The following is an 11,314-nucleotide window of genomic DNA, read 5'->3' as shown; positions in this document are numbered from 1 at the left end:
GTTCTTATAATGCTTATGGTCTTAGGCTTGTATCTTGCTATCTGGTTTTTCTGATGTTAGCTTGCCTGGGCGTCTCTGTCTTGAGCCTGCCTCCTGCGCTCCTGTAGATTCTTGGGAGGCCTGTGGCCCTGGCTGTAGCATATCTCCTGAGAGGCCTTCAGACTGTGGAGTCTTCAGAGGTTCAAAACAAGCTGATGATCTGCCCAGGCAGAAGGCACAGGCCGGAAAGGCGATGGAGTTTAAGTGAAGGAAGGGCTTGGTCCTGAGGCTGCTGGATTCCTTGAGCTCCCAGCTGCTGTGGTGTTTTGAGAAGGTCTCTTACCTATTGTCCTGAGTGCTGCTGATCTCCTGGGAGGCCTTCAGATTGTGGGTTCTCCAGAGGAGCAGACAAGCTGATCTCGTTTTCTTCATCTAACTGGTCGTTTAACATTTTGTTGGTGTTGTTTTTTCTAAAACCCAATTATCCTATTTTCTTTGTTTTTATTTTTGAGCACTCCTGTTTCTTCACTCTAGTTTGCACTGGGATCAATGCTTTCTCTCTTTCTCTCTCTCTCTCTCTCTCTCTCTCTCTCTCTCTCTCTCTCTCTCTCTCTCTCTCTCTCTCTCTCTCTCGTTTCCTGAGGTGCAAATTTAGATTTTTTTGGAGCTCTCCCTTTTCCTTAATGATGTTCTTAAACAAACTATGACATCCCATAGACTTTAGCATGTTAATTTTTTCGAGATTTATTTTATTTATATTTATGTCTGTGTGCGTACTAACACCGGTGGCCAAAGAAGCCTGAAAAGGGTGTCATATCCCTTGGAGTTGGATTTATAGGTAGTTTTATGCTAGTTGTCATAGGAGTTGGAAACCAAACTCTGGTCTTCTAAAAGAGCAGTATCGCAGGAAGGGATACAGTGCTGTGCAGAGTACAAAGCTTCTGCCTTGGAAACAAAAGCCACAGATGAAGTGGAGCCTGAGTACTTAAGCTTGTAGTCTCAACTGCTTTATAGGACAAAGGAGGAAAACCAGCTGCTCAGAGTTGGTCTGGATAACAGAGTCAGTTCAAGGCTAGCACAGGCAGATTAAGGAGACTTCACCTCAACATTAAAAGTACCTCAGAGGGACAGGGATATAACTCCATGGTAGAGTACTTGCCTTGCTAATGTGAACCCTATCTCCAATACTAGCAGAGAAAAACAAATTTAAAGCCAGATTTGGGGACAGGTAACAAGCAAACTAGAGCAGGCAGAGCTAGCAAACTCTAAACCGATTGACACATAGTTGCCTCATCTTGAAATTTACTATATGCAGGATAAGAACCTAGAATTAAAAAACTGAATTTTCTAGCTATTTTTCTGTGGACATGTCACAGTATCACCTAATTCTTGGAATCATGACTATTAAATAAATAAATAATGAATGAATGAATATGTACAAAATGAGAATGGGTGGCGACATTCTGCATTCTGATGTGTCCGGTAATGATATGGTTAGATACTGTGTTTTCCTATTGTAAATATTTGAGGTGATGCTTAATACAGAGTAGTGGTAGTGATGAGAAATGAAGAAACTGAGTTCTCATGCCTTAATACTTGGTGTCTCACAGTTAGTTATTAACACTTAAAGATGCATGTAAAAAATTCTGAATAAACAAGGCATTTAGTTGCAGTCTGCTTCATTCATATTCTTTCTTTTATTTGTTTGGTTTTGTAAAATTCTAGGCATTTTCATGAAATGAACGTATTTCCCATTTCACTGATCACTTCTCTGATATTTCATTTTGATAACTGGAGCCCCAAATTATCTATTTGAAGGGCAAAACCGGACAGAAGGTGAAGCAGCTATCTGAATATTTCAGGAATATTTTGAACTGGCTTCCAGTACAAGGGCCTTACCAAAATAATATCCCCAATTTTTGCTTCAAACATTATGTTTGTTTATGATATTTTTATGCCAGTCACATATGCCTATTTTCTTTCTAAGCTAAACACACAAATACATGCAAGCATGCTTGCACAAATATACAGGCACACACATACACACACACACACAACAGACTGTATTTTTTAAACAATATTTTTATTAATTATAAAGTTACTGGCTTTTCATCATATGGTGAGTTTGGACACTTAATGAACATACGTAATTTTGGTCCTCTTGAAGCTAATAGTTTGATGTGTGCTAAATATGTTTAATTTCATTGAGAATAAATATCTCCTGTGTAAAGTGCAGCAAATTTTGACCCCAGGTAAAAAGGAATTGACTGCTTGCAGCATGCCCAGCCCTGTCATGTCTATATTTGAAGCATAGATTCCAGGATGAGCCCAAACATTCTTTACCATTTAGTTCATTAGGGTGAGGAATGCTGGAAGCCTAAGTGCAAGCCTTTGAAGTCATTGTTGTGGGCTGCATTTAAGACTACTAACAAGAGACCAGCTGCTTTTGGCTCTGTGAATTACTGCATACCATGAGACATCTGGCTACAATGCCATGTGTTAGCCAATAAACGACTCCATTAACTTTCTATTCAGATTTGATCTTTACCAGATTTTTATTTCTTTAATGCCTATATTGGCATGCCGGTTATTAGTGTGGGGTTATGTTTTTGATATGCATAAACATAAACTGTATTTATAGATTTTGAAATCATAACATACATGAAGTCCTGAAAAAAAAACTCTTACTGATTTTGGAATTCATAGTCTCACTGCTTAGACCAACCCCAAAATAATAAAATTCAAAAATAGAACAAAGAGACATACAATCTAAGTTTGTTTAGGTCAAACTCAAATGTACTGTTATCACATATTTAAATATTTTTCCTCTTTTTAAAACTTGGATATTTTATTTATTTACATTTCAAATTTATCCCCTTTCCTGTTTCCCCTCTGGAAACTGCCTATCCTATTCTCCCTTCTCCTGCTTCTATTAGGGTGCAACTCCACCTATCCACTCCCATCTCCCTGCATTGCCATTTCCCTACATAGGAGCATCAAGACTTCCGAAGACGAATGACTTCTCCTCCCATTGATGTCCTACAAGGTCATCCTCTGACACATATGAGCTAGAGCCATAGGTCCCTACATGTGTACTCTTTGGTTGGTCGTTTAGTCCATGAGACTTCGGGGAGGTCTAGTTAGTTGATATTGTTCTTCTTGCTGTGGGTTGCAAACCACTTCAGCTCCTTCAATCCTTTATCTACCTGCCCCAATGGGGTCCCTGTGCTCAGTCCAATGATTGACTATTAGCATTCACCTCTGAATTTGTCAAACTCTGGCAAAGACTCTTAGGAGACAGCTATATCAGGCTCCTGTCAGCAAGCACTTCTTGGCATCCAAAATAGTGTTAGGGTTTGGTTTCTGTATAAAGGGATAGATCCCTAACTGGGGGAGTCTCTGGATGGCCTTTCCTTCAGTCTCTGCTCCACACTTTGTCTCTAAATTTCCTCCCTTGAGTATTTTCTTCTCCCTACTAAGAAGGCCTGAAGCATCAACAAATTTAGTCTTCCTTCTTCTTGAGCTTCATGTGGTCTGTGAATTGAATCTTGGGTATTCTGAGCTTTTGGGCTAATATCCACTTGTCAGTGAGTGCATATCATGTATTTCTTTGTGATTATTATCTCACTCAGGATGATATTTTCTAGTTCCATCCATTTGCCTAAGAATTTCAGGAAGTCATTATTTTTAATAGCTTAGTAGTACTCCATTGGGTAAATGTACCACATTTTCTGTATCCATTCCTCTGTTGAAGGACATCTGGGTTCTTTCCAGCTTCTGGCTATTATAAATAAGGCTGCTATGAACATAGTAGAGCAAGTGTCCTTGTTATGTGTTAAAGAATTTTGGGTATATGCCCAGGAGTGGAATAACTGGATCCTCATGTACTACTGTGTCTAATTTTCTGAGGAATCACAAGACTGATTTCCAGAGTGGTTGTATCAGCTTGCAATCTCACCAATAATTGCGAAGCACTCTTCTTTTTCCACATCCTCACCAGCATCCGCTGTCACCTGAGGTTTTGATCTTAGCCATTGTTACTGGTGTGAGGTGGAATCTCAGCATTGTTTTGAATTGCACTTCCCTGATGGCTAAGAATGTTGAACATTTCTTTAGGTTCTTCTCAGCCATTTGATATTCCTCAGTTAAGAATTCTTTGTTTAGCTCTTTACCCCATTTTATTAGGGTTATTTGGTCCTCTGTAGTATAACTTCCAGAGTTCTTTGTATATATTGAATATTAACCCTCTATCAGATGTAAAATTGGTAAAAATCTATTCAAAATCTGTTGGTTGCCACTTTGTCCTATTAACAATGTCCTATGCCTTAAGAATCATTGCGATTTTATGAGGTCCTATTTGTCGATGCTTGATTTTAAAACATAAGCCATTGTTGTTCTGTTCAGGATATTTTCCCCAGTACCCATGTGTTCAAGGCTCTTCCCCACTTCTCTTCTATTAATTTCAGTGTATCAGGTTATGTGGAGATCCTTGATCCACTTAGACTTGAGGACCTGAGAATGGATAGATTTGCATTATACTATATGCTGACCACCAGTTGAAACAGCACTGTGTGTTAAAAATGCTGTCTTTTTTTCATAGGATAGTTTCAGCTCTTTTGTCACAGATCAAGTGACCGTAGGTGTGTGGGTTTATTTCGGGGTCTTCAATTCTATTTCACTCATCTGCCTACCTGTCTCTGTGCCAATACTATACAGTTTTTATCACTATTGCTCTGTAATACTGCTTGAGGCCAGGGATGGTGATTCCTGCAGAAGTTCTTTTATTGCTGAATATAGTTTTCCTGTTCTGGTTTTTTTGTTATTCGAAATGAATTTGCAAATTGTTCTTGCTAACTCTATGAAGAATTAAGTTGGAATTTTGATGGGGATTGCATTGAATCTGTAGATTGCTTTTGGCAAAATGGTCATTTTTACTATATTAATCCTGCCAATCCATGAGCATGGGAGGTCCTTCTATCTTCTGAGATCTTCAATTTCGTTTTTCAGAGACTTGAAGTTCTTGTCATACAGATCCTTCACTTGCTTGATTAAAGTCACACCGGAGTATTTTATATTATTTGGGACTAATAATATAAAGGGTCTTGTTTCCCTAATTTCTTTCTCAGCCTATTGATCCTTTGAGTAGAGGAAGTCTACTGATTTGTTTGAGTTAATTTTATACCCAGCCACTTTGAGGACATTGTTTATCAGGCTTAGTAGTTCTCTGGTGGAACTTTTGGGGTCACTTAGGTATACTCTCTTATCATCTAGAAATAGTGATATTTTGACTTCTTCCTTTCCAATTTGCATCCTTCTGACCTGCTTTTGTTGACTGATTGCTGTGGCTAGGACTTCAAGTACTGTATTTAATAGATAGGAAAAGACTGGGCAGCCTTGTCTAGTCCCTGATTTTAGTGGGATTGCTTCAAGTTTCTCTCCATTTAGTTCGATGTTGACTACTGGTTTGCTGAATATTGCTTTTACTGTTTTTAGGTATGGGCCATGAACTCCTGATCTTTCTAAGACTTTTAACATGAAGTGGTTTTGGATTGTGTCAAATGCTTTCTCAGCATCTCATGAGATGATCATGTGTGCTTTTTTCTTCTAGTTTATTTATATAGTGTATTACATTGGTAGATTTCCTTATATTTAACCATCCCTGCATCTCTGGTATGAAGCCTACTGGATCACGGTGAATGATCATTTTGATGTGATCTTGAATTCAGTTTTTGAGAATTTATGAAGTATTTTTGCATTGGTATTCATAAGGTAAATTGGTCTGAAGTTCTTTTACTTTGTTAGATCTTTGTATTCTGTAGGTATAAGCTTAATTGTGGCTTTATAGAATGATTTGGATAGTGTTCCTTCTGTTGCTATTTTGTGGAATAGTTTAAAGAGTGTTGGTATAAGGTCTTTTTTGAAGGTCTGATAGAATTCTTCACTAAAACCATATGGTCTTGGGCTTCTTTTGATTGGTAGATTTCAGTGACTGCTCCTATTTCTTTGGGAGTTATGAGACTGTTTAAATGGTTTACCTGATCCTGATTTAAGTTTGATTCTTCTTATCTGTCTAGAAAATTCTTCATTTCATCCATGTTTTCTTTTTTCTTGAGTATAGGTTTTTGTAGTAGAATCTCACGTTGTTTTTTTTTTTTTTTTTTTTTTGGATTTACTCAAATTCTTTTGTTATGTTTCCCTTTTCATTTCTGGTTTTGTTTATTTGGATACCGACTCTGTCCCCTCTGGTTAGTGTGGCTAATGGTTTATCTATCTTGTTGACTTTCTTAAAGAACCAGTGCCTGGTTTTGTTTATTCTTTCTTTAGATCTTTTTATTTCTATTTGGTTTATTTCAGCCTTGAATTTAATTTATCATGTTGTCTACTCCTCCTGGGTAAATTTGCTTCTTTTTGTTCTAAAGCTTTCAGATGTGCTGTCAAGTTGCTAGTGTATGCTCTCTCCAGTTTCTTTTGGGAGGCCCTAATAGCTATGAGTTTTACTCTTAGCACTGCTTTCATTGTATGGCGTAGGTTTAGGTATGTTCTGCCTTCATTTTCATTAAATTGTTAAAAGATTTTAATTTCCTCCTTTATTTTTTCTTGACCAAGTTATCATTGAGGAGAGCCATGTTCAGTTCCCATACACATGTGGGCTTTCTGTTGTTTCTGTTGTTATTAAAGACCAATTTAGATTCATGGTAATCTGTTAGGATGCAGAGGATTATTTCAGTCTTCTTTTATCTGTTGAGGCCTTCTTTGCCACCAATTATATGGTCAATTTTGGAGAAGGTACCATGAGGTGCTTAGAAGAAGGTATTGGGTGAAATATTCTGTAGATTTCTGTTAAATCCATTGGGTTCGTAACTTCTGCTAGTTTCACTGTGTCTCTGTTTAGTTTCTGTTTCCATAATCTGTCCATTGATGATAGTGGGATGTTGAATTCTCCCATTATTGTTGTGTGTGGTGCAATGTATTTTTTGAGCTTATTAGAGTTTCTTTTATGAATGTGTGAGCATTAGGAGCATAGATGTTGGTAGATTTTTCCTTTGATGAGTGTGAAGTGTTCTTCCTTTTCTTTTTTGATAACTTTTGATCAAAAGTCAATTTTATTTGATTTAATAAATTGGTACTCCAGCTTGTTTCTTGGGAACACTTGCTTCAAAATATTTTCTACTCTGAGGTAATTTTACTCTGAGGTAGTGTGGTTTTTTTTCACCAAGGTGCTATTCCTGTATGCAGAAAAATGCTGCATCTTATTTAAGTACCCTGTTTATTAGTCCATGTCTTTTTATTGGGGAATTCAGTCTATTGATGTTAAGAAATGTGAACAAATAGTGATTGTTATTTCCTATTATTTTTGCTGGTAGAGGTGGAATTATGTTTGTGTGGTTATCTTCTTTGGGGTCTTCGAAAAAATATTACTTTCTTGCTTTCTCTAGTGTGTAGTTTACCTCCTTGTGTTGGAGTTTTCCCTCTAATATTCTTTATAGGGCTGGGTTTGTGTAAAGATATTGTGCAAAAATTTTTTCTCATGGAATATCTTGGTTTTTCTATCTATGTTAATTGAGAGTTTTGCTGGATATAGTAGCCTGGACTGGCATTTGTGTTCTCTTAGGGTCTGTATGACTTCTGCCTGACTTTTCGACTCTCTGTGGAGAAGTCTTGTGTACTTCTGTAGGTCCGCCTTTATATGTTACTTTACTTTTTCCCTTACTGCTTATAACATTTTTCTTTGTTTTGTGCATTTAGTGTTTTGATTATTATGTGATGGCAGGAGTTTCTTTACTGGTCAAATCTATTTGAAGTCCTGTAGGCTTCTTGTGTGTTCATGGGCATCTCTTTAGTTTAGGAAAGTTTTCTTCTATAATTTTGTTGAAGGTATTTACTGACCCTTTAAGTTGGGCATCTTCACTATCTTTTCTACCTGAGGTTTGATCTTCTCATTGTGCCCTGGAATTTTTGGATGTTTTGGGTTAGGAGCTTTTTGCATTTTGAATTTTCTTTGACTATTATGTCACTGTTTTCTGTGGTATCTTCTGTGCCTGAGAGTCTCTCTTCTTTCCTTTGTATTCTGTTAGTGACGCTTGCATCTATGATTCCTGATCTCTTTCCTAGGTTTTCTACCACCTGGGTTGTCTCTCTTTGTGATTTCCTTATTGTTTCTAATTCCATTTTTAGATCATGGATGGTTTTCTTCAATTCCTTCACTTGTTTGGTTGTGTTTTCCTGTAATTCTTTAAGGGACTTTTGTGTTTCCTCTTTAAGGGCTTCTACCTGTTTACCTGTTTTGTCCTGCATTTCTTCAAGGGAGTTATTTATGTCCTTCTTAAAATCCTCTATCATCATCAGATGTGATTTTGCTCTAGTGGGAGTAGTGTGTTCTGATGATGCCAAGTAACCTTGCATACTGCTGCTTAGGTTCTCACACTTCACTCTTACCATCCAGTTATCTCTGTTGTTAATTGGTCTTGTTGTTTCTGACTGGAGCCTGTTTCTCTTGTGAGTCTGTGAATCTGTAATCTTAGGTGTCTCAGCACTCCTTGGAGACCAGCTCTTTCAGGGTAGGACTTGGGTCTGGAGAGCTGGGCCAGGGTGTTATCTCTGGGGTACGGGGGAGACCAGAAGATTACTGTGGTTTTTCAAGGACCAAGTAGCTTCAAATAAAAATGAAAAGTAAATGTGAATATTTAGAGTTACAAATCATTTGCCAGAAGAAATGCAGAAATGGTTTCATTTTCAATAATAAATGTCACACGTCTGATCTTCTATTTGCTGGTTTTACTGGGAGAGACAATAAAAGAAAAGTGAATAAAAGAAAAAGATGGCATGTGGTGATTTAGGATAGCGTGGCACCCACAGAAATCACAGGAGCTTTAGGAAATGCATAATATGAATGGGATTTGCCGCCCAGATGCAGAGCCATCTAGTTTTACATGGTAACAAGAATAGAAATCTCGTTAATTCCTCATTTCCCTGGTTCTCTTTCTGCTCTGTCACTATGCATCCTCATCTTGGGATCACCGTGGCAGGATATTTTAATCCTCTTCTTTCTTGGTTCATTTAGCAACAACTGTTAGAAGATTCTATTTTGGCTACCTGGGTCTATTATCCTGTGTCAATCACTAGTGACAGCATGCACAGAGCAATCACTTAACTCAGATATCACATCTCCAGTTGCTCAAAATAAAGGATCTTTCTGATTTAGAATAAATTGGTCCTTGAGGGAATTGGTTGTTTAAAAAAAAGCAGAAACAAAAACAATTTATTGGCCCTTAAATATACATATATACACACACACACACACACACATACACATGTGCACGCACACACACACACACACACACACACACACACACACACACCTACCTCCTTTTATATACCTCTCTTGCTCCTGGGTTCAAGGTTAAATTGTAGCATTGGAGGGGAAAAAAAGAGATACAATAATATATCAAATCAGTTAAGGTCCTATGTTTTATATTCAAGTATGAAATAGTAATAGTTGGCTTCCAATGTCCTTTGGATATAATGTTATCTTTCAGCAGGAGACTCAGGAATGCTTTAAGGATCATGTAAGGACATATGAAGAAGGATGTATAGATCAAAGTGAAAACTAGCTAGTAGGAATAGATACTTTACATAGCCATGGAAACAATGAGTTCAGAGGGGAGACTATGACCTGGAAGAGATTCTCAAAATTGCCTCCCAGAGTATCTGAGAGGACATGCTTCAATATTCCTGACTCAAGGGAGGGAATCTGATACTGAACAAGGCAGGTGGCAGGTAGAAGAATTTCATGGTGGGATCTGACAGCTGGTAATACACCAAGGATCTTGGAAAAATAAATCCTTTCCTAAATAGAGACTATCTCAGTGGCATCATCAAGGCCCCTGCAGCAAAACTAAAGCATGATCACTGTCAGTGTTTAGAAAGAAGCAGTGTGTCATGAAGCTTTTATTTTTGCCAGTTTTCAATTTTTAATTAAAGCTGCCTGATCACACCACTCTATAAATGCAATATTACTCTCAGAAAGTATTTTCATAAACTGTGATGCTGTGCTTTGTTAAATGTCTGAATTAAGCGCTTACCTAGGAAGCGCAAGGCCCTGGGTTCGGTTCCCAGCTCCGAAAAAAAGAACCAAAAAAAAAAAAAAAAAGTCTGAATTAGCCAGTTCCAAACATGTTCTGCTTCATTCTATTTGAAATGGGCTATGTGATTTGGCCCGCTTCCATTCTGGCAATAATGATTCTGAGTACATAAGAAATGATTCTCGAAAACCTGCTGCTTGTATACAAATGTGACCTGTATGGTTCTACTTCCCTTTGATTCCCCCACTGGGGACCTAGTTACATGCTTCTATCCAACACGCACGTCTATTTCTTCATGTCCAATTTCATTCTTTCTTTGGTAATGGTGGGACTTGAACCCAGGACCCTGTACTCACTAGGCAAGTGTTTTGCTACAGATTTATATCCACAGCACTAAGTGAATGGAATGAGATGAACTTTCTTCTCTTGATCAAAATAAGCTTTCCTAAAGGATAATCAGAGGTCCTCTCAAATTCCTCCCCCAGACAAAACTCTTCCCTAGAGAGTATGCATTGTATATAGGTCATGGAGACGCCAGTCTCCAGTTGCAACTCTAAAACACTTGGATCGCTGTAGTCATCGTCATGTGCGGGAGAACTCATTGTGTGTTGTGAAGGCTGTAAATGCCTCCAGACAGGTTGCAGCTGCAAAGCTTGACTTCACATCTGTGCAGAGCCTATGATGTAGTGTGTGCTCTGGGCTGTAATTGCAGGTGTAAATAGCAATCTGCTTTTGCAGTTTGGCATCTGAACACACAATTTGCCATTTTCTGATTCTGTTTGTGCTTCGTGCTTAGGTGCAGCAGTAAATGTGCTGCTGTAGTCAGACTCTCTGGTCTCTGACTGTAGACTCCAGCTTATAGACAAAGACTAATGAGCCCCTTCCTGAATTCAGCCTCTCTTGATTACTAAAGCTTGACGATGATAAGGATCTGTATATTACAGTGCCATACTGTTCTTTTAAAAGAGCAATGTGATCCAGTGTGTTGTGAATAGTCTAGTGAATTTAAACCAGTTCTCTTAAAAAATTAAATAAAAAGCAAATTTAGTTTAATCCATAACAGAAATGTAATTATCTCCAAAGGGAAAAATATGGGAAATAATGTAAATGGTACACAACTATCAGAAGACATCAGAAAGAGCCTTGACAAGGTAGATACAAAATAGCTATTTTATGTGATAATAAGCATAGTTTGTTGGTCATGATAGAATCACTTACATGTACAAGCATACTCATATATACATGTTTACCAA

This window comes from Rattus norvegicus, chromosome 15, assembly GCF_021556685.1.
Source record: "Rattus norvegicus strain SHRSP/BbbUtx chromosome 15, alternate assembly SHRSP_T2T, whole genome shotgun sequence".
Taxonomy (NCBI): domain Eukaryota; kingdom Metazoa; phylum Chordata; class Mammalia; order Rodentia; family Muridae; genus Rattus; species Rattus norvegicus.
The sequence above is the reverse complement of the archived record's forward strand: the minus strand, read 5'-3'. Positions refer to the sequence as shown.